At 34.6% G+C, this 20,916-nt stretch overlaps 1 long non-coding RNA gene across 1 annotated transcript in view; it reads right to left on the bottom strand.

Annotated features, from left to right (window-relative positions):
- Positions 1-1,210: 1,210 nt before the first annotated feature.
- LOC141557126 (uncharacterized) overlaps positions 1,211-20,916 on the bottom strand; it is a 43,927-nt gene continuing 24,221 nt past the window's right edge. Inside the window, exons 5-6 of the long non-coding RNA XR_012486717.1 lie at positions 8,115-8,230; positions 1,211-2,478 (exon numbers count right to left, since the gene is read on the bottom strand). This is a non-coding gene — a long non-coding RNA (uncharacterized LOC141557126). The remainder of the gene's footprint in view (positions 2,479-8,114; positions 8,231-20,916) is intronic.

The raw sequence follows: 20,916 nt of genomic DNA, 5'->3' as shown, positions 1-20,916 counted from the left end.
CTACTCATTTCACTCAGCATCAGTTCATGTAAGTCTCTCCAGGCCTTTCTGAAATCATCCTGTTGGTCATTTCTTACAGAACAATAATATTCCATAATATTATATAAGGCATAATATAAGGCAGGAATTCTTAATCTAGGATCTATGAACCCTCTAAATATCAGGCGGTCTATGAGGGTGGATGTAGAAAAAAATTACATCTTTATTTTCATTGAACTATAACTGAAATTTAGCATTTTCTCCAATAATTTAAAAATATTATTGAGGCAAACATAGGTTTCACTAAACTGTCAAAAAAATCTATGGCACAAAAGGGGTTAAGCAGCTTTGTTGTACTTAGCAAAACATTTACAAACAATGCACTTGTTTTGGAAAAACAATATAAATGAGTCACCTTAAAAAACTATCCATTCAGAAACTGAAGATTTCCCCATGATTAAAGAGAAAAAGCATGGCCTAGAGGTACCGAATTAGACAGGCAAATCAGTGGGTTTCTTTTGAATAATTATGCTTACTTGTTACAGGCCCACTTTTTTTTTTTTTTTTTTTTTTTTTTTTTTTTGTCAAAAGAGAGCTAGAGATAATGATATTCAAAAAAAAAAAAAAAAAGGAAAAGAGAGAAGAGTATCAATAAACATTTTATATAAGAGAACAGAAGAACTGCATATTTACTATACAGAAAACAAGAGTCTTGGTCCTGATTTATTTCTGTAACTGTATGCCCTTTAAATCACTGGCTGGATGTAACCATGATAGCAGTTATGGCAACCATGAAGAGATTGTGATTTCAAATAATGACAGCAGAATCTTTGTCAAAAGAACATCTGAGGTTGCTCTTGCAAGATTTCTCCTAATGGACTTCCTCAGTCAAAGACTGACCATTCCTGAACTTCCATGTCCTTCAGAAGCTGAATTAGATAGTTCCTCCTTAAAGGTACTATCTAATTACATCACTGACAAGGAATAAAAACCCCTTTAGGGAATTTCTTATAGGACTGAGGACAGGGAAAGTTTTCCATTCAAAAGAGCAAAACATTTAGATGGATGGAGCTTAAAGGCCTCAGAGAGAAGCATAATGTATAAAAAGTAGAGACAGAAAGAGAGAGAAGACCATAGCATTCTTTTTTTTTTCTTTTTAAAAATATTTTATTAATAAAATTTTTTTTAAAAATTTCAAAATATATGCAAAGACATTTTCAACATTCACCCCTGTAAAAATTTGTGTTCCAAATTTTTTCCTCCCTTTTTCCCTCCTCCAGACTGCAAGCAAATCAGTATAAGTTAAATATGTGTGATTCTTCTAAACATTTCCACATTTCTCATGCTGCACAAAAAAAAAAGATCAAAAAGGAAAAAAAGTGAGAAAAAACAAGCAAGCAAATGTTAACAACAAAATGAAAAAACTATGCTTTGATTCATATTCAGTCCTCAGTCCTCTTTCTGGATATAGATAGTTCTCTCTCCCTCAGAAGTCTTATCAGAATTGACCTGAATCACCTCACTATTGAAAAGAGTCAAGTCCATCACAGTAGATCATCTTGTTACTGTGTCCAATGTTCTCTTGATTCTATTCACTTCACTTAGCAACAGTTCGTGGAGGTCTCTCCAAGGCTTTTTGAAATCATCCTGCTGATCATTTCTTATGGAACAATAATATTCCATAATATACATAGACCATAACTTATTCAGACATTCCTCAACAGACAGGCATCCACTCAGTTTCCCGTTCCTTGTCATTACAAAAAGGGCTACTACAAATATTTTTGCACATTTGAATCCTTTTCCCTTTTTATGATCTCTTTTAAGATACAGACCCAGTAGAGACACTGCTGCAAGGTCTTACTCTCACAGAATTTTTGATTAAACTTCTAGTAGGAGATGAGAAATAAAAACTTTGCTTTTTCTTTCTCATGTGTTTTGTGTCTTGGTAAATCAAACTTTTTCCTATTGCCTGATAAACCAATGGAAAAAGTACAAAAAATGAAAACTTCATAATCTTTATAAACAAAGTTTCTCTCCGTGTGTCTCATTGTCTCTATATGAATGTCTGTCTCTCCAAGTTGGGGAGGCAGATAAGAAACAAAGATAAGAAGGAAGGTGTAATGTTCTTCTCTAGAATATAATGTTCTCTGGGAGCAGGTTTCTTGGGGAGCTTCTGGAGGCAGCCTTAGTTTCAGTTCAGTGTAATAATCACCTCAAATGCAGCCAGGAGTTAAAGTCCAAATCCTTTACTGTCTCTTCCAAAATCTTATCTCCTTCATTTGGGGCTCAGCTAGTTTTCTGGAGGCCTTCGGGATCTTGGTTTCAGTGTTCTCCACAGGACAGCCTGCCACCACTTCTCTTGTCTTCCTTCTTTCTGCCCGACTTGTGAATTTCCTCAAGTGAATCCTGGCTCTGAATCTTCCCAAGTACATCCTGGTTGAGGCTCCTAACTTTACGCTCTTAAAGGTGTGAATCTTGTGGAACTCTTGATAAGTGCTAAGTACATTTAGAGAACTGTTAAGCACCCTCCTAAACAATCATTGTCTCTATCATTTCCACTGACTTAGCACCTTGTAATAATTCTAATATCTAGTTAAGATAGACATAGGATATTTGGTTCTATAAAAACTGTGGGCTTTAAGCCCAACTAATCTCCTCAGGTATGATCAAGTCAATGTGCACTGATTGGCTACTTTGTTTCGCTTTGGTGATTCATGACCTAGGTTTGGCCCAGTCAGTCATTAGATCGAATTAAAAAACAGTTAAGAAACCTCTGTCCAGAACAGTCAATCACTCTCTCTGCTTCTCTGAATAGAATGGTTTCATCTCTATTAAAAGAATTTCATGCATCATTAATCAGATGACAAAACAAGGGAGAATCTACTGTAAGGCCCATCCTGAAGGATGATTAGGTGGTTGGATGGGAGAAGAGAAAAAAAAAAAAGAAATCAAAAAGGAATAGCTCCAAAAAGATGATGTTAATGTTTCAGGGGGAGAGATTTTTTCCTGCAATCATATAACTGATCCCAGATTTTTTCTGGGATCATCAACTTTTTTTTCTAGAATAAATTTTTTTAGTATTTTTTTTTCAATTACAGGTAAAAAAAATCTTCAACATTCATTTTTATAATTAAATTCCAAATTCTCTCTCTCCTTCCCCACCCCACTCACTGAAAAAAACAAGTAATTTTATATGTATTATACATATGTATTCATGAAAAAAAAAAAACATTTCCCTATTAGTGATGTTGTAAAAGAAAATACAGACCAAAATAAAAATGCAAAAAAATGAAAGTTTAAAAAATATGCTTCCATCTGTATTCAGACTCCATCAATTCTTTCTCTGGGGATATATAGCATTTTTTTCATCATAAATCCTTCAGAACTATCTTGGATCATTGTATTGATGCTGAGAATAGCTAAGTTATTCCCAATTGATCTTACAATACTGTTGTTACTGTATACAATGGTTCTCCTGGCTATACTCATTTCACTTTGCATCAGTTAATAAGTCTTTACAGGTTTTCTGAGAGTATTATATTTCATACAGTAAAATAATTTTCCATAACAATAATATATAATTATTTGTTCAACAATTCCACAATTGATGAGTAACCTCATAATTTCTAATTCTTTGTCACCATAACAGAACTGTTATAAATATTTTTATATATAAAGATCCTTTCTATTTTTATCTCTTTTGGGATACAGATATCTCGTAGTGGTATTGCTGCTGCTGCTGTTTGTGATACCATGATATGCAAGTGAATTAGATTTAAGTAAGAGAGGACTGCTGTTGCCTGTCCCATCTTTTCTCTCCCACAAAGAGCCATCTGGATCCAGTGGTCAGATACAGATTAGGAAGACAGGAGATGGTCCCGGATGCAATAGGAGACCAAGTTAAGATCTTCAACAGGTCTCAGTTTAACTGAGACCACATCCATTCAGTGATTAAATCTAGGTAACAATTGAGTCAAAGAGTCTCTTTTTTCATTTAGTCAAAAAAAATCTAAATAAATAAATCTCAGATTTACTAGATTGCTAGATCAAAGAATTTGAGAGATCTTTGAGCATAGTTCCAAATTGTTCCATATAATGGTTGAATAAGTTCATCAACTTCATCAAAAATGCATTAATATTTTAATTTTCCCCCTCCAACATTTGTCATTTTTCCTTTCTATCATTTCAAGCCAATCTAATAAATGTGAAGTAGTCTTCAGATGTTTTAATTTGCTTTTCTAATTAATAGCAATTTAGGGAAATTTTTTCCATGTGGCTATAGATAGCCTTGATTAATTTGAATGAAAAATGATTGTTCATATTTTTTGATCATTTATCAACTGAAGAATTGCTCTTATTTTTATAAATTTCACTCATTTTTCTATATATTTGAAAGATGAGATCTTTATTGGAGAAACTTGTTTCAAAAGATTTTTCACAGTTATGATTATTGCTCACTATTATTTCCCTCTCATTTCTTCCACTTATTCTCTTCTCTCTCACCCTCCTCAAAAGATTTTTGCTTCTGATAAATGCATTCCCCAATGTACCCTCCAATCTATCTTTACTTCTATAAGCATATCCCCCTTTTTCTTTTATCCTCCTTCCCCCCTTCTATTTTTCTGCAGGGAAAGATAGATTTCTATAACCAACTGAGTATTGATGTTATTCCCTTTTTGTACCAATTGTGATAGGAGTAAGGTTCAAGCATTGCCTGCCATCATTACCTCCTCCCCCCCATTTTCCCCTCTACTATAAAAGCTCTTCCTTTCATTTTATGAGCTAATTTACTCCATTCTACCTAGCCTGTTCCCTTTCTTCCAGTGCATTCCTCTTTTTCACCCATTAATTTTCTTTTTTAGATATTATTCTGTCATACTCATGCCTGTGCCCTCTGTCTATATATACTCTTCCTAACTGCCTTTGACAAAATTCTTACTAGCTACAAGTATCATCTTCCCATGTAGGAATATAAACAGTTTGATCTCATTATGTCCTTTGTGATTCCTCTTTTTATGCTTCTCTTGAGAATTTAAAACTATGTGTTTATGTAATTTATGTAATTATGTGTAATACCTCCCATAATGATGGATTTATGTTTCAAGGCCATGACCACCCTATGTTCTAAATCAAAAGAAAGGGAGAGATGTTAGGATTACAAGGTGATAACTCAGGTTGTCTAAACAATTCTCTAGCTCAGAATTCACACCTTTGGTTCAGGCCTTTGAAAGGAGTTTGCACCTTTGGACTTCTGGGGGGGAGTTTAAAAGTTTAAAAAAGTTTGCACCTTTATAAGGAGCAAGTTCATTGGCTGTAGGAGTTCTCACAAGCCCAAACTCTTCTAGGATAAAAGAGAGTAGCACTGGGTCTGGAGAATAGTCTGACTGGGAGATTGAGTTGAGAAGGCAGTCTGGAAGGATAACTTGGAGACGACCAGACCTTTACATATTCAGCTCTGGAGTTTTCATCAGAAAGTCTTTAAAGTTTTCTATTTCATTAAATATCCATTTTTTTCTCTGAAGGATTATATTCAATTATATTAGGTAGGTGTTTCTTGGTTGTAATCCTACCTCCTTTGCCCTCCGGAATAGCATTTTCTAAGCATCAGATCCTTTAATGTAAAAGCTGATTAAGAAGCTTACGTTATCCTGACTGTAGCACCACAATACTTGCATTATTCTTTTCTGGCTGCTTGGAATGTTTTTTCCTTGATTTGGAAGCTCTAGAATTTAGCTATGATATTCCTGGAAGTTTTCATTCTGAGATTTTTTTTTTCCAGGAGGTAATCAGTGGATTCCTTCTACGTCTGTTTTATCCTCTGGTTCTAAGAACTTAGGACAATTTTCCTTAATTTCTTGAAAGATAATGTTTAGAGTCTTTTTTTTTTTTTTTAAATCATGACTTTCAAGAAGAGTTTTTCCCTCTCTAAGTCAAATCCAATGAGAGTAAGGTTCAACCGATGCTCACTCCCCTCCCTTCTTTCCTTCTACTGTAAAAGATCTTTTTTGTCTCTTCATGTGATATAATTTATTCTGCCTCTCCCTTCCTCTGCTCTCAGTACAAGGCTTTTTTTTACCCCCCTAATTTTTTTATGTCATCACTTCACACCCTCTGTTTATATCTAACTGCCCTAATAAAGACAGAGTTCTTGAGAGTTACAAGTATCATTTTCCCATGTGGGAATGTAAACAGTGTTATCTTTTTAAATAACATGTTTTTTCCTTTTTCCTGCTTACCCTTTTATGCTTCTCTTGAGTGTTTTATTTGAAGACTGAATTTTCTGTCCAACTCTGGTCTTTTCATTAATAAAGGTCCACCTTTTTCCCTGAAAGATTATGATCAATTTTGCTAGGTAGGTGTTTCTTGGTTGTACCCCAAGTTCCTTTGCCTTCCACAGAATATCATATTCCAAGTTTTTCGATCCTTTAATGTAGAAGCTGCTAAATCCTGTGTAATCTTAACTTATGATTCCTTGATATTTGAATGGTTTCTTTCTAGTTGCTTGCAATATTTTCTCCTTGACATGATAATTCTGGAATCTGGTTAAATATTCCCTGGAGCTTTTATTTTGGAATATCTTTCAGGAAGTAATCAGTGGATTCTTTCAATGACCATTTTATCTTCCATTTTCCCAATGAATTATTTTATATTTTCTTCTATTTTCATCATTTTGATTTTGTTTGACTTGTTCTTGATGTATCATAGAGTCATTAGCTTGCACTTACCCAATTCTAATTTTTGAGGAATTATTTTCTTCACTTAGTTTTTGGATCTCCTTTTCCCTTTGGCCAATTCTACTTTTTAAGGAGTTTTTTTCTTCAAATTTTTGTGTCTCCCTTTCCAAGTTGTTGACAGGTAAACTTCCTTGCTCTCCTAATTTGCTTATGGTCTAAATCATGTATCTTTTCCAACCATATCTTGATGTGAGATATTGGTCTATGTCTAGTTTCTGCTATACTATTTTCCAGTTTTCATCAAATAATGAGCTTTTATTCCAGAAGCAGGTGTTTTGGGGTTTATCAAACAGTAAGTTATTATAGTCATTTACTACTGTGTCTAATCTATTCCACTGATCCACCTCTCTCTATTTCCTAGCCAAATAGTTTTGATGCTTGCTGCTTTATAATATAGTTTTAGATCTGATATGACTAGGCTATCTTCCAAGGAATAATTTAACTTACAGATATATGAAGAAGGGAAGAATTTATGACCAAACAAGAAGAGTATGAAATGCAAAATGGATCATTTGATTATATTAAATTAAAATTTTTGCACCAACAAAACCAATGCAACTAAGATTAGAAGGAAAGCAGAAAGTATTTCTGATAAAAGCCTCATTTCTGAAAATATATAGAATAGAAAAGTGAGTCAAATTTACAGGAATATAAGGTGTTCCCCAAATGATAAATGGGCAAAAAATATGAACACTTTTCAGATGAAGAAATCTATCTATAGTCATATTTTTAAAATGCTCTAAATTATGATTACAAAAATGCAAATTAAAACAATTGTGAGATACCACCCTCACATCCTGTCAGATTGGTTAATATGACAAAAAGGGAAAATGATAAATGTTGGAGAAAATATGGGAAAACTGGAACACTAATGCACTGTTGGTATAGTGGTGAACTTGATCCACTCATTGTGGAGAGCAATGTGGAACAATGCCCAAATGGCTATAAATTGTGTATATCCTTTGATCCAGCAATACCACTCTACTAGGTCTGTATACTAAAGAAATCATAAAAAAAAGGGAAAATGTTTGTAGCAGCCCTTTATGTAGTGTCAAGGAATTGAAAATTGAGTGGGTGCCCATCAGTTGGGGAATGGCAAAATAAATCATAGTATCTAAATGTAATAGAATACTAATCTAAAAGAAATAATGAACAGACTGATTTCAGGAAAGTCTGGAAAGACTTACAGGAACTGATGCTGAGTGAAGTGAGCAGAACCAGGAAAACATTATACACAGTAAAAGCAAGATTATGTGATGATCATTTATGACAGACTTAGTTCTTCTCAGCAATATACTGATTCAAGACAGTTTCAAAGGACTTGTGATGGAAAATGCCATTTATATCCAGAGAAAGAACTGTAGAGATTGAATGCAGATTAAAGCATACTATTTTTACCTTTGTTGTTATTGTTTTGGTTTTTCTTTCTCAGCACTTTTCCCTTTTGTTCTGACTTTTCTTTCCCAAAATGACTGTTATGGAAATATGTTCAAAATTGATTGTATGTGTAAAACCTAAAAAAAAAAAAAAAAAAAAAAAAAAAAGGAAAAGAAATGATGAGCAGATTCAAAAAGTCTTGAAAGATTTATGTGAACTGATGCTGAGTGAAGTGGTCAGAATCAAGAAAATTGTACACAGTAACAGCAAGATAATGTGATGAATCAAATAGACTTAGCTCTTCTCAGCAATACAATGACACAAGAAAATTCCAAAGGACTCAAGATGGAATATGTGATACCCATCCAGAGAAAGAATTATGGAGTCTGAATACATATTTAAAACATACTATTTTCACTTTTTGGGTGTTATTCTCATGATTTTCCCTTTTGTTCTGATTCTTCTTTTACAATGTGACTAATGTGGAAATATATTTAACATGGCTGTTCATGTATAACCTGTATCAGAATGCTCACTATCTTGAAAGGGGGAAGGACGAAGAAAAATTTGGAAAATTTTTCAAAATCATAAAAAAGTTGAAAATTATCTTTATACAAAATAGAAAAAAAAAATAAATGTTGAAAACTATATTTACATGTAAGTGATCTTTGGTTCCACCCATCTGCAAATTCAAGGAAAAAAGAAGTATTAATAAGCCTAATAATTACTTTGCCAGACTATATACCCTGATCTGAAGTATATAAACTATATTTAGTGAAACAATGGTTCCTAGATTCTTCCAGAAATTACTAGAAGCTTTCTTTACAAACAGGTCTGTCTTCTACACCCTACATTACCATCTAGATTCTTAGACCTACCTTCTCTACCTAACCACAGGACAAACTTATATCCAACTTTATGTCTTGCCTTGTCTTGTTCTCCTCTCTGTTCTGGGCTGTCAGATGCTTATCTTACTTTCTGACATTTTTGACATTATTTGAATTATTAATAGGGTTTTAGTGCCACATATATGGAAACTGAGATCCAGAAAAGGTGACAGAAAGTAAGCACCAGAGCCAAAATTAAAATTCAGTTACTCAGACTCTAAAACAAAGACTCTTTTCCATAAGCTACCAGATGTGTATGAGTGTATCTCTTTACAATTTAGAAAGCATTTTACATGTCACCTCATGTGATCCTCACACCTAAGTAAAGTATGTTATAAGGTAAACTGAAGCTGAGAGAGACTATATTAATGGCAGGGCCAGGACTGACTTCAGATCTTATGACTTCATAGTGAATGTTTTTTTGTTTGTTTGTTTGTTTTTAACAAGTTAACATTTTCTAACTCCTTATTAGCAAGATAAGGAACAAACTGCTACTTTTGGCCAAAGGAGTATCAGAGGATAATCTTAGCATTAAGATGTTAGAAAACTCTGGATTGCAGGCAGGAAAGATTCACTAGCAGTAACTTAATCAGTCTTTCATGTGGTATCAATGTGTGCACATACACATGTACACACACATAGAAATCTATATGCATACAGAGGGAGAATGTGTATCAGACCTCACTTTTAAAGTCTTGATCCAGGGAAACACACCTACATTTTAAAGTCTTGATCCAGGGAAACACACCTACATATGTGTACACACATATGTAGGTGTGTTTCCCTGGATCAAGACTTTAAAAGTGAGGTCTGATACAAAAAGAAACTGGTGGGACATCTAGTTCCTTGCAAGCAATTTATTCCTTCTTAGTTAACTACATGCAACAGGGAATATCATGGAAGTAGAAGAAAGCAAATAATTCTCAGGCCAGGCCACAAGTTGGCAGTAAGGCAGTACAGTGGCAAAGTGATGGAGACTTTCCTGGACCAAGTCTCCTGGGCTAAAAGGAGAAGTTACTGGATGATAGTGATTGCCTATACTAGTTACAAGAGCTCCTGAACTGAGTGAAACTCAAGCCAAGGAGCAGCAAGGGACTGAACCAAGATGGAGAAAAATACATCTGAACCTGCCCCTAAATTATAGTGTGAATCATGAACTATGTAGATCTGTGAGATCTCTCTAGTGACTCCAAGGACTTTCTTCTGGTGGAGCAACCTCAACTCTCAGGTAATTATTGTAAATAAAGGATCACATAAGTGGCTGAGAAGGGGGGCTGACTAGAAGAAGGGGATGCTCTTGTACCTCTTGAGTGTTATCTCTCTGCCAAGGCACTCACCCTCAGGATAGGACTATATAATAGTCCCTAAAGAAAAAAGAGATCTGACAGAGAGGGAAGGAAAGGGATGACAGCATAAGCCTTTGTCCTGTGATTACTGCATTGAATAAAACCTGTTCTTTAACTGATATATTGCTACCTCAGTGCTTGCACAAAACCAGAGGATCTCTTTCTTTTGTCATGAAGATCTGGATGTTCAAAGGTTTTGCAAAGGTGAATGTTGAAAACTCTCTTTGCATGTATTTTGAAAATAAAAAGTAATGATTTTTTTAAATAAATAAAAGCAAAAAAAAAAAATCCAGATATTCTCAACGGAAACACTAGATGGAAGAATAGTTAAAATAAAATATGGGGAAAGCTTTTCAAAATTGAACCTGGTCTGTGTAAACCAAGAGTTCCAGTATTAGAACACGTGTAACATCTAAATGCACCAGAAGCAAAATAAGATGATCCTCTTTTTTCCCTCTAGGAATTTGTTTGCTTTACCTAAGATATATGTTGGAATTATTTTTTTGTGTGATTAAAAGCCTAGAGACAAGATTTTGGAAAATCTTTCAGGAGACAGATCAGCCCCAGTTTCCAGGGGTTCCATCAACCTATGATGATGTACTACCAGAAAGTATCCTAGGAGGTAGTTGGAGCTGATGATATAGAGGGTTGATTGACATACAGAACTCAGGTATAACAGTAGCCATTTATTGTTTTACTAATCAGCTCAGGGCTATAGGAGGCTTTCTTCACACTAAAAGAAAGTCCAGGGTTTATGGAATAGAAAATGAGAATGCCTATGGCAGATGAAAAGTATACAGAAATATACAAAGTAAAATTCCTAAAGAGGTTGATTGCTTAGAGACACTCAGCCTAAACAAGAGCTTAGAACAGTGGGTAAGAAATCTATTTCTTAACTCCAACATCAACTTGACAGACTGAAGTAAGGGAAAGAAACTGAAATGTTTCATCCCCTCAGTTTTATCAGTCAAATCAGTCAGGAGGAGCTGAATTCAAATCCACCCTCAGGCACTTAACACTTACTAATTGTGTGACCCTGTGCAAGTCACCTAAACCAATTGCCTCTCAAAAAAAAACAAATAAGCAAAAAGCAACATGGACTAAGGGAAGATCAAGGTTCATCTTCAGAGGAGGACACTGAAGTAAAAAAAAGCTTCTATCCCAAAGAGTAAGGTGAAATGGCTACCTGCCCAGAGAATGTATAAAAGAACTCAAAAAAGAATTTAAAAATCAAATGAGAGATATTGAGAAATAAATAAATAAATAAATAAATAAATAGAAACCACCCAAGAAAAATAAGATTATGAAAAAAAAAATGTTAATCAACTAGAAAAGGAAGTACAGAGTCTCAAAGAGTAGAATAATTCTTTGAAAATTAAAATAGGGCAAGGGGAAGCCAGTGAAGCTATGAGAGGACCAAAAAATAACAAAACAAGATTGTAAAGAATGGAAAAAAAGAGAACAGAATGTGAAACATCTTATAAGAAAAATGACAGATCTGGAAAACAGATTAAGAGGAGAAAATATAAGAATAATTGGACTGCCTGAAAGTTGTGACCAAAAATAGAACCTTAACACAATAATGCAATAAATAATCCAAGAAAATTGTCCTGGGGTCATGGAACATGAGGGGAAAGTAGAAATAAAAAAAAAAATCCATCAGTCAACATCTCAAAAAGATCCTTTGTGGAAAACACACAGGAATATTACTGCCAAATTTATAAAAACCCAGATCAAAGAAAAAAAATTGCAAAAAACTATTCAAATATGCTGGAGCTACAATGAGAATTGTAAAGGACTTATCAATAGCCACAATAAAAAATATCACAGGTCCTGGAATCATATCTATTGACAATCAAGAGAACTAGACCTGTGGCCAAAAATATCATATCCAACAAAATTATCTATAATATTGAATGAGAAAAAATAGACATTCAATGAACTTAAAGATTTTCAGAACTTTCTATCAATTAAATCCAAACAATAAAAAATTTAATATAGAAGAGCCAATATCAAAGATCAATTTCAAGGAATTCAATATGGACAAATTGTTTATGTGGTTTTTTAAACATGAGAAAGGTATATATATTTAAGATTAATATCAACAATAGGTTGAAAGATTGGGGCAGAGTTAGAATAAAAATAGTAATTATGTTATACAAATGAAGTATAGAGAAATAACAGAGTTATTAGAACAGGGAGGAGGGCTTATAGTTCTGAAAACCTACTTACTTCAGGAATAGGTTAAATAGATAATATTACATATATACTATGAAGGATATAGCACTCTCCAAAATCTATTTAAAAAAAAAAAAAAAAAAAAAAAGGAGGAAGGAATAGGTAGATGCAGAAGCTATCATGAGTAAAGAAGACAAAAGAGGGATCCTTGGATGAGGGGTGTTTAAATAAGAGCAAGACAAGCTAAGGAGCAGAATTAAAGCAAAGAGTCAGAAGGGATAGGATAGATATGTGGGGGGGGGAAGTGTATGTATGTATATGCTGCTAATTTTTTGTAATATATATTTTGAATCCTCCCTGATGTTCTGCTGAGCACAACAAAGCTTTGCTTTATTTTGTTTTGTATTCCTTTACCATTTTTCTTTTTTCTTAAAAACAAAAACATAAAACTGTCAAAGGGCTAGAACTGAGCAGATGCAAGGTACCTAGCCATAAGGCTAATTACCAATTGGACAATTCTCTATTAACATATGCTTGGAAAATCACCCTCCCCACCTATTCTGTGCTGGATCGGTGGGTGTGGACAAAGAAAGAGAAGAGAGAGATTAGAGGATGGAGTAGGACAGGGAGGATCATTCTTTTGGCCATTGGGAGAGGTGTGGAGAGGAAGGAGGTGTGGAGATTGTTAGATCTAATCCCCTGAAGGCGACCCCAAAAGACCAAGAATAAAGACTTTAGTTTATCCTGACTCCGGCTGATTCTAAGATATCCAAGGTCACAACATAAAACAAATCCCAGATCTGTAAATACCTGTCTAAACTTGAGTAAATCATAACTTCTAATTAGGCTTGGATGCCCTCTAGAGTCCCTTCCAACTTCATGCCTAGCTTGAGAAGTATTTTGGATTTGGGTTCTTCCCAGATCTCCTCTTACCTTGTATATTCTATCTTTCTACTTCTATTTTCATCCTAATCCTTAAAATCTGCCACTATTGCATCAATCCTCTTAAAACACAACTTTTATCAGATATCTCCCCCTACTTGAAAATCTATAATGGCACTGGGCCCTCCAGGGCCCAGCATTTAAGGCTTTCAACAAAATGGCCCATACTTACTTTTTCAAATATATCTCATTACTTCTCTTCTGTTTCATTGTCTAGTCTCCTCACTGCTCCTTCCCCAATGCTCTACTCATTCTCCCCACTGTGCCTTTGTTATTCCCAATACTCTGCTCTCTCCACTTATCAAAATCCATCTTTTCAGTTCTAATATTCTATCGAGTAAAACCTACTTTAGTCCATATTGAGATAGTAAACTCCTCCCTCCAAAATTCTTAAAAGCACTTAATTATTCCTTTACTTTGACATCTAAAATATATACCATTTTTACCTGACTTTTTATATCTAAATGTCTTATCTCCTCAACTAAACTGTAAACTCCTTGAGAACAGGGATTATCTCTCATTTCTCTTTGTATCCCATACACAGGATTCTAACATTTGATCATTGGTTGATTTGGCTACCTCCTTCTTCCGCTGCTTGGTTATCTCCTCCTCTTCCTTAATGCTTTCTTAATTGTCTTTCCTAAACTTAAAAATTTTCAATAGTTCCTTAAAATAAAGTCCAAATTCCTTAGCCTGACATTCAAAGACCCTTATAGACAGCTTCTGGCTAGCCCCTACAGATATATTGTTCTCTGTTTCCCTACATAATTTTACAGCCCAACCAAACTGAAAACTACTGTCTCCCAAAACACAATGCGCTTTAACACCTTTGCTTGTGTTTCATTCCTTATTGTTCATCATTTCAGTCATGTCCAGCTCTTTGTGACCCCATTTGCAGTTTTCTTAGCAAAGAGACTAGAGTGGTTTGCCATTCTTCTCATTTTATGATTGAGAAACTAAGACAAAACAGGGTTAAATGATTTGTCCACAGTCACTCTGCTAGTAGCTAGTTAAGTGTCTCAGGCCAGATCTGAATTTTGGAAGATGAGCCTTCCTGATTTAAGGCTCTGTGCACTATGATGCCACCTAATAGCCCCTTGTCTCATTCCTACCTTTTTTCAAATACCTTTTTAATGAAACCTTCCTGATCCATTACCCAGAAGTTGTCTCCCTACTTTGAACACACAAAGTTTTGATTTTGTATCTTTTTTCACTTTCTACTGTAATTGACAATTATGTGTCTATACCTTAGTTTTCTTTCTAAACTAGGTACCAGATTTTATTCTTCTTTGAATCTCCCACAGTGTACAGAACACTGACATAGAGCATTCAAAAGATGTGCTGAAAAAAGTATAGTTTTAGGATGTAAACTTTTAGTGAAGAGCAATGGAGTATGAGAGACAGAAAGAGAGTGAACACCAAAAACCAGAACAACAAAGTTCAAGGCTTGCTTCTGACACATGCTGGTTTTGTGATTCTAAATAAATTAGCCTCTCAAGATTCTAGGCAACTCTCTAAGGCTCTAAGTTGAAGGAGGATTAATGTATAATGATAAATTGTAAGACAAGAGAATGAAGCCTGGGAGATAAGTTTATATCTATTTTATATTTACTTATGGACTACTTTTTTCAGAGTAGTGAGAATCTTTCAAGTAAAGGGAATATTTATGTTGACAAAAAAATTACATATGACAAAATCATAGATTTATCTTATTGATTTTGACTAGAATCTAGTTTTGAATTGATTTCTTTTGAGAATTAAAGATCCCTTATGCAGTAACACATGTAACATGTATGGGGATTGCCTATCATCTAGGGGAGGGGCATGTATGGGATTGCCTTTCACCTAGGGGAGGGGTTAGAGGGAAGGAGGGGAAAATTCGGAAAAGAAGTGAGTACAAGGGATAATACTGTAAAAAATTACCCATGCATATGTAATGTTAAAAAATTATAATTATAAAATTAATTTAAAAAAAGAGAAAGATCCCTGAATGAAAAGCTGTTCCCCACCTTTGCTTCTATACTATAGTTCAAAAAAGGATCCCCAGTATTGAGAGTCAAGTATTATTATATCTCTGAAATCAATTAACTTTCACTCTCTCAAAGGCTTTTGGCCATTAATTTGATAGTAATAAGATTATACATACACTGTTTTTCCTCTAGTACACAAGTTCCTAGTTAGATATAAATCAAAGGCCAAGAGTTGGGATGAGGAGGAAAAAATCTTACCACTGTTGGTTCACCTTTCTGAGACAAAGTAAAAAAAATCAATATGAGTAAAGCATTATGGTATTCCAGTAATCCCAAACAGAACCACATGGTGGGAGTGTAGCCCAATGAGATCACTCCAAACATTAAGGAACTATTCTCACGTCTTGCAATGGACCCTCACTAATATATCCCCCAAATTATGGTTGAAGCCAGTATTTTTTTTTCAATTGAAAAAATAAAATGAAAGTTCAGTGGTTGTAAGGGGAATGGGGGGAAGGGAACACTGCTATCCTATTCAACTCCCACAGTTGTTAGAAAATCACAGAATTTCAGAAAGATGACAGAGGATATCTGTACTTTCCTTTGCCAAAATCCCTGATAAATCATCTAATCTTTGCTAGAAGATTCCCAATGATTCGGCACAAGACAGTACATATTTCAAGGAAATTTTCTTTGTATTCAGAAAAAAATGGCCTCTCTCCAACTGTAATCCATTCCTCCCAAGGCCAAGCTGAATAAATCTAATCCCTCTCTCATAGAGTAATCTTTCAAATATCTGAAGACAGCTTTTCTTCTTTAGGCTAAACATCATTAGTTCTTTGAAACTCATATGCCATACTCTAATCTCCTCACTATTCAGATCATCAATATTTTTGCTAGAATGCAGAACTCAGAACTAACAAAGCATTGTAGGCACTAATACCTAAAATCACTTTAGCATCTTTCACTCCCATATCACATTCCTGATTCATATTGATCTTATATAGTTCACTAGAACCCTGGTTTGTTGTGGTTTGTTTTTTGTTTTTTGTTTTTCATAGAAATTACTGCCCAGATGTCAACCCTTCCTCCTCCCTCTCTTCTATCCTACCAGTCATATCTGTAGGGCTCTTGAATTTATGCCTATTAACTTTCATCCTAGTAGTTTCATTCTGATGTTTTAGCTTGTCAAGATCCTTTTGAATCCTGGGCTCAGTCATCCCAAATTCTAGTTGTCCCTTTCAGATTCAAATCACTTTGATAAGCATATTACCCACCACCTTCATTTGGGGAAAGGGATGAAAGAATTATACATATGAACCCGTGATTCAGTGATATAAGGAAATCCTAGTGAGGAAATAGTGAGGAAAATAGTGGATTCAGTCTAGCAAGAGTGGTTAACACCTTCACTACCATTTAGTCTTCTACAGTAGCCTACAATCACTTAGGAGGCTAAGTGGCTAGTTCAGGATGGAACAGCAAGTATGTATTCAAGAGAATATTCAAATATTCATTGCTCTCACTACATTATCATGTAATCCATATCAACACCTCCATGGAATGACTTTGTGAAGCTTTGCTGATATCTTATAAACAATGTTTCCAGCATTCCCCAGATCTGATAAGTTTAGTAAGCCTATTAAAAAGGAAATGTGGTTAGTCTAACATGTTCTATTCACTTTTAATAAATCATAAAGACTATGCATAACTGCTAATTCCAACTACATGTTATTAATGCCAAATGTAGTATTAAACAATGACCATAGCAATTAAATTGATGAACGAGGGCCGAGTCACCATTCATTTTCAGGAAAGCAGGAAGAAAATAGACTATGATGAGGACACAGTGTTCAACAGAGTCAACTATTTGCCAACTATGAAAAGGATCGGTTGCCAGCAAATCTACCAACTTCTCCAATGGACAGGATGTCAACATTTTGGAATATTCTTTGTTGGTCTTCAACCTGGTTCTAACTTAAGAATTCCTTTGCTTTTAGGGGAAGCCAGCCCTGTCATGAAGCCAAAGCCTTAACTTAATGTAAAGTTGGGAGGCATGGGAGTAATAGAAGATAGTATACTAAATTGATTCCTGGGTACTAGAACAGGAAAAAATCTTTCACAGGCATTTTCTGTGGAATCTAGCTAACAACCTGGCTAGAGACAACATTTTTTGCAAATACAATTCTATAATATTTAAAATCAAAACCAATTATAATCAGCAACAACAACTGGGCACAAGCAAGCAACAGACTGAAAGGTACCACAAAAGTTCTCTCTTTTTTGTAAATTTATTTATATAAAATTTAAATAGGAAAAGAAAAAAAAAAAAGCATTGCCATGTGTAATGTTCTCTTTAAAATGCAACGTTCTCTGTTGAGGTTTTCTTGGGGTCTCTGAGGCAGCCTTCATTTCAATTCAGTAATCACCACACAAGTAGCCAGAGGTTAAAGTGCAAATTCTTTATTGTCTATTTCAAAGTCTTGTCTCCTTTCCTGGAGGCCCGTTATCTTTCTTAGAGGCCTATCTCTCTCCTTGGTTCCGAGAGCTTCAGCTCCTGCTGCCAGTCCTTTGCCTTCTCTATGAATCTCCCTGGATGAGGCGTCTAGCTTATATGCTCTACACTGAGTACAAATCAACCATTATATCACTAGAAAACCATTATTTGTTATAAGATTAAGTCAATGCTAAACTAGATTTAACCATTGTCTCCTCAATTCCACTTAGTACACCTTGTTTCAAGCTCTGGCCCAGGATCAGCTAGTGGATAGAGCACCAGCCTTGAATTCAGGAGGACCCGGGGTTCAAATCTGGTCTCAGACACTTAATACTTCCTAGCTGTGTGACCCTGGGCAAGTCACTTAACCCCAGCCTCAGGAAAAAAAAAAAAATAATAAAAAATAAAAACACTAGAGAGCATAAGAATGAATGGAGTTTTCCTTAAAGTGATAAACAACATCTATCTAAAACCATCAGGAAGCATGATTTGTAATGGAGATAAACTAGAAGGATTCCCATTAAGATCAGAGGTGAAATAAAGATGCCCATTATCATTACTATTATTCAATATTGTGCTAAAAATGTTGGCTTTAGCAATAAGAAAAGAAAAATAAATTAAAGAAATTAGAATAGTTAGTGAGGAGATAAAATTCAATCTTTGCAGAGGCTATGATGGTATATTTAGAGAATCCTAGAAATAATTAACAGCTTTAGCAAAGTCGCAAGATATAAATTAAACCCACACAAATCATCAGCAATTCTATATGTTACTAACAAAGCCCCCCCCCAAAAAAAAAAAACGAGAGAGAAAAAAATTCCATTTAAAATAACTGTAGATAAAATGAAATATTTGAGTGTCTACCTGCCAAGACAAATCCAGGAACTATATGAACACAATTACAAACCACTTTTCACACAAATAAAGTCAGATTTAAACAACTGGAAAATATTAATCGCTCATGGGTAGGCTGAGTTAATATAATATTCTCACTTAAACTGGTCTACTTATTCAGTGCCATATCAATCAAACTGCCAAAAAATTATTTTATAGAGCTAGAATAACAAAATTCATATGGCAGAACAAAAGGTCAAGAATATCAAGGGAATTAATGAAAAAAAATATACAAAGGACGGTGGCCTAATAGTACCAGACCTAAAACTCTTATTATAAAGCAGTAGTCATCAAAAACATCTAGTACTGGCTAATACATAGAGTAGTGGATCAGTGGAATAAGTTAGATACACATCACACAATAATCAATAACTATAGTAACCTAGTATTTGATAAACCCCAAATCTCTAGCTTCTGGGATAAGAACTCACTATTTCACAGAAATTGCAGGGAAAACTGAATAATAATATGTCAGGAACTCAGCAGAGACCTACATCTCACACTCCATACCAAAATAAGCTCAAAATGGGTACATGATTTAGGCATAAAGGGTGATACTATAAGCAAATTAGGAGAGCAAGGGATAGTTTACCCATGGGACCTTTGGAGAAAAGAGGAATTTATGGCCAAAAAAGAACTACAGAACATTATGAAATACAAAATGGACAACTTTGATTACATTGAATTAAAAACGTTTTGCACAAACAAAACCAAAAGAAACTAGATTAAAAGTGAAGCACAAAGGTGGGAATTTTTTTTTTTACAATTGGTGTTCCTGATAAAGACCTAATTTCTAAAATATATAAAGAATTGTGTCAAATTTACAAGAATACAAAGTCATTCCTCAATTGATAAATGGTAAAAGGATATGAATAGATGATTTTCAGATGAAGAAATTAAAGACATCTATAGTCATATAAAAATACTCTAAATCATTATTGATTAGAGAAATGAAAATTAAAATTCTGAGGTACCACCTCATATGTTTCAGATTGGCTAAGGTGATAGGAAAAGATAATGATAAATGTTGGAAGGGATGTGGGAAAACTAGGACAGTAATGCCTTGTTGGTGAAGTAGTGGAATGATCCGACTATTATGGAGTGTAATTTGGAACTATGTCCAAAGGGCTATAAAACTGTGTATATCCTTTGAACCAGCAGTATACTACTACTGGTTCTGTATCCCAAGGAAATTATAAAAAAGGAAAAAGGACCTACATATGCAAAAATGTTTGTAGTAGGCTCTTTTTGTGTTAACAAAGAACTGGAAAATGAGTAGAAGTCCATCACTTGGGGGATGGCTGAATAAGTTATAGTATATGAAAGTAATGGAATGTTATTGTTTTATAAAAAAAACTGAATAAGCTGATTTTAGAAAGACCTGGAAAGATTTACATGAACTGATGCTGAGCAAAACAAGCAGAACCAGGAAAACTCTATATACAGTAACAGCAAGATTGTGGGATGATCAACTATGACAGACTTGGTTTTTCTTAGGAGTTCAGTGATCCAAGCCAATCCCAATAAACTGTGGATGGAAAAGAGCATCTGTATCCAAAGAGGGAACCATGGATACTGTATATAAATCAACATATGCTATGTTCACTTTTTTTCCCTTCTGTGGTTTCTCTGTTTTGTTCTGATTTTTCTCTCCCAATGTGATTCATAAGGAAATAGATTTTTAAAAAATGATTTTCATGTATGACCAAAAAAAGTAATTTAAAAATTTTAAATAAAACTTCAGGAAGGACAGGTAATAAGGAGAGGGGGGGGAGGGAGGGAGGGAGAGAGAGAGAGAGAGAGAGAGAGAGAGAGAGAGAGAGAGAGAGAGAGAGAGAGAGAGAGAGAGAGAGAGAGAGAGAGAGAGAGAGGTAAAACAAGGGAAATAGGATGGTGGGAAATAGAACTGAATGTGAACAAAATGAATTTACCCATAAAAGAAAAGTAGACAGCAGAGTATATTAAAAAGGGAGAGAAAGAGAGACAGACAGAGAGAGAGAGAGAGAGAGAGAGAGAGAGAGAGAGAGAGAGAGAGAGAGAGAGAAGGATAAACAGGGAAAAATAAGATGGAGGGAAATATGCAGTTAGTAATTACAACTAATTGAACACAAT

This window comes from Sminthopsis crassicaudata, chromosome 2 (genome assembly GCF_048593235.1).
Source record: "Sminthopsis crassicaudata isolate SCR6 chromosome 2, ASM4859323v1, whole genome shotgun sequence".
Classification (NCBI taxonomy): Eukaryota; Metazoa; Chordata; class Mammalia; order Dasyuromorphia; family Dasyuridae; genus Sminthopsis; species Sminthopsis crassicaudata.
This window is presented reverse-complemented; position numbering and strand designations above follow the sequence as displayed.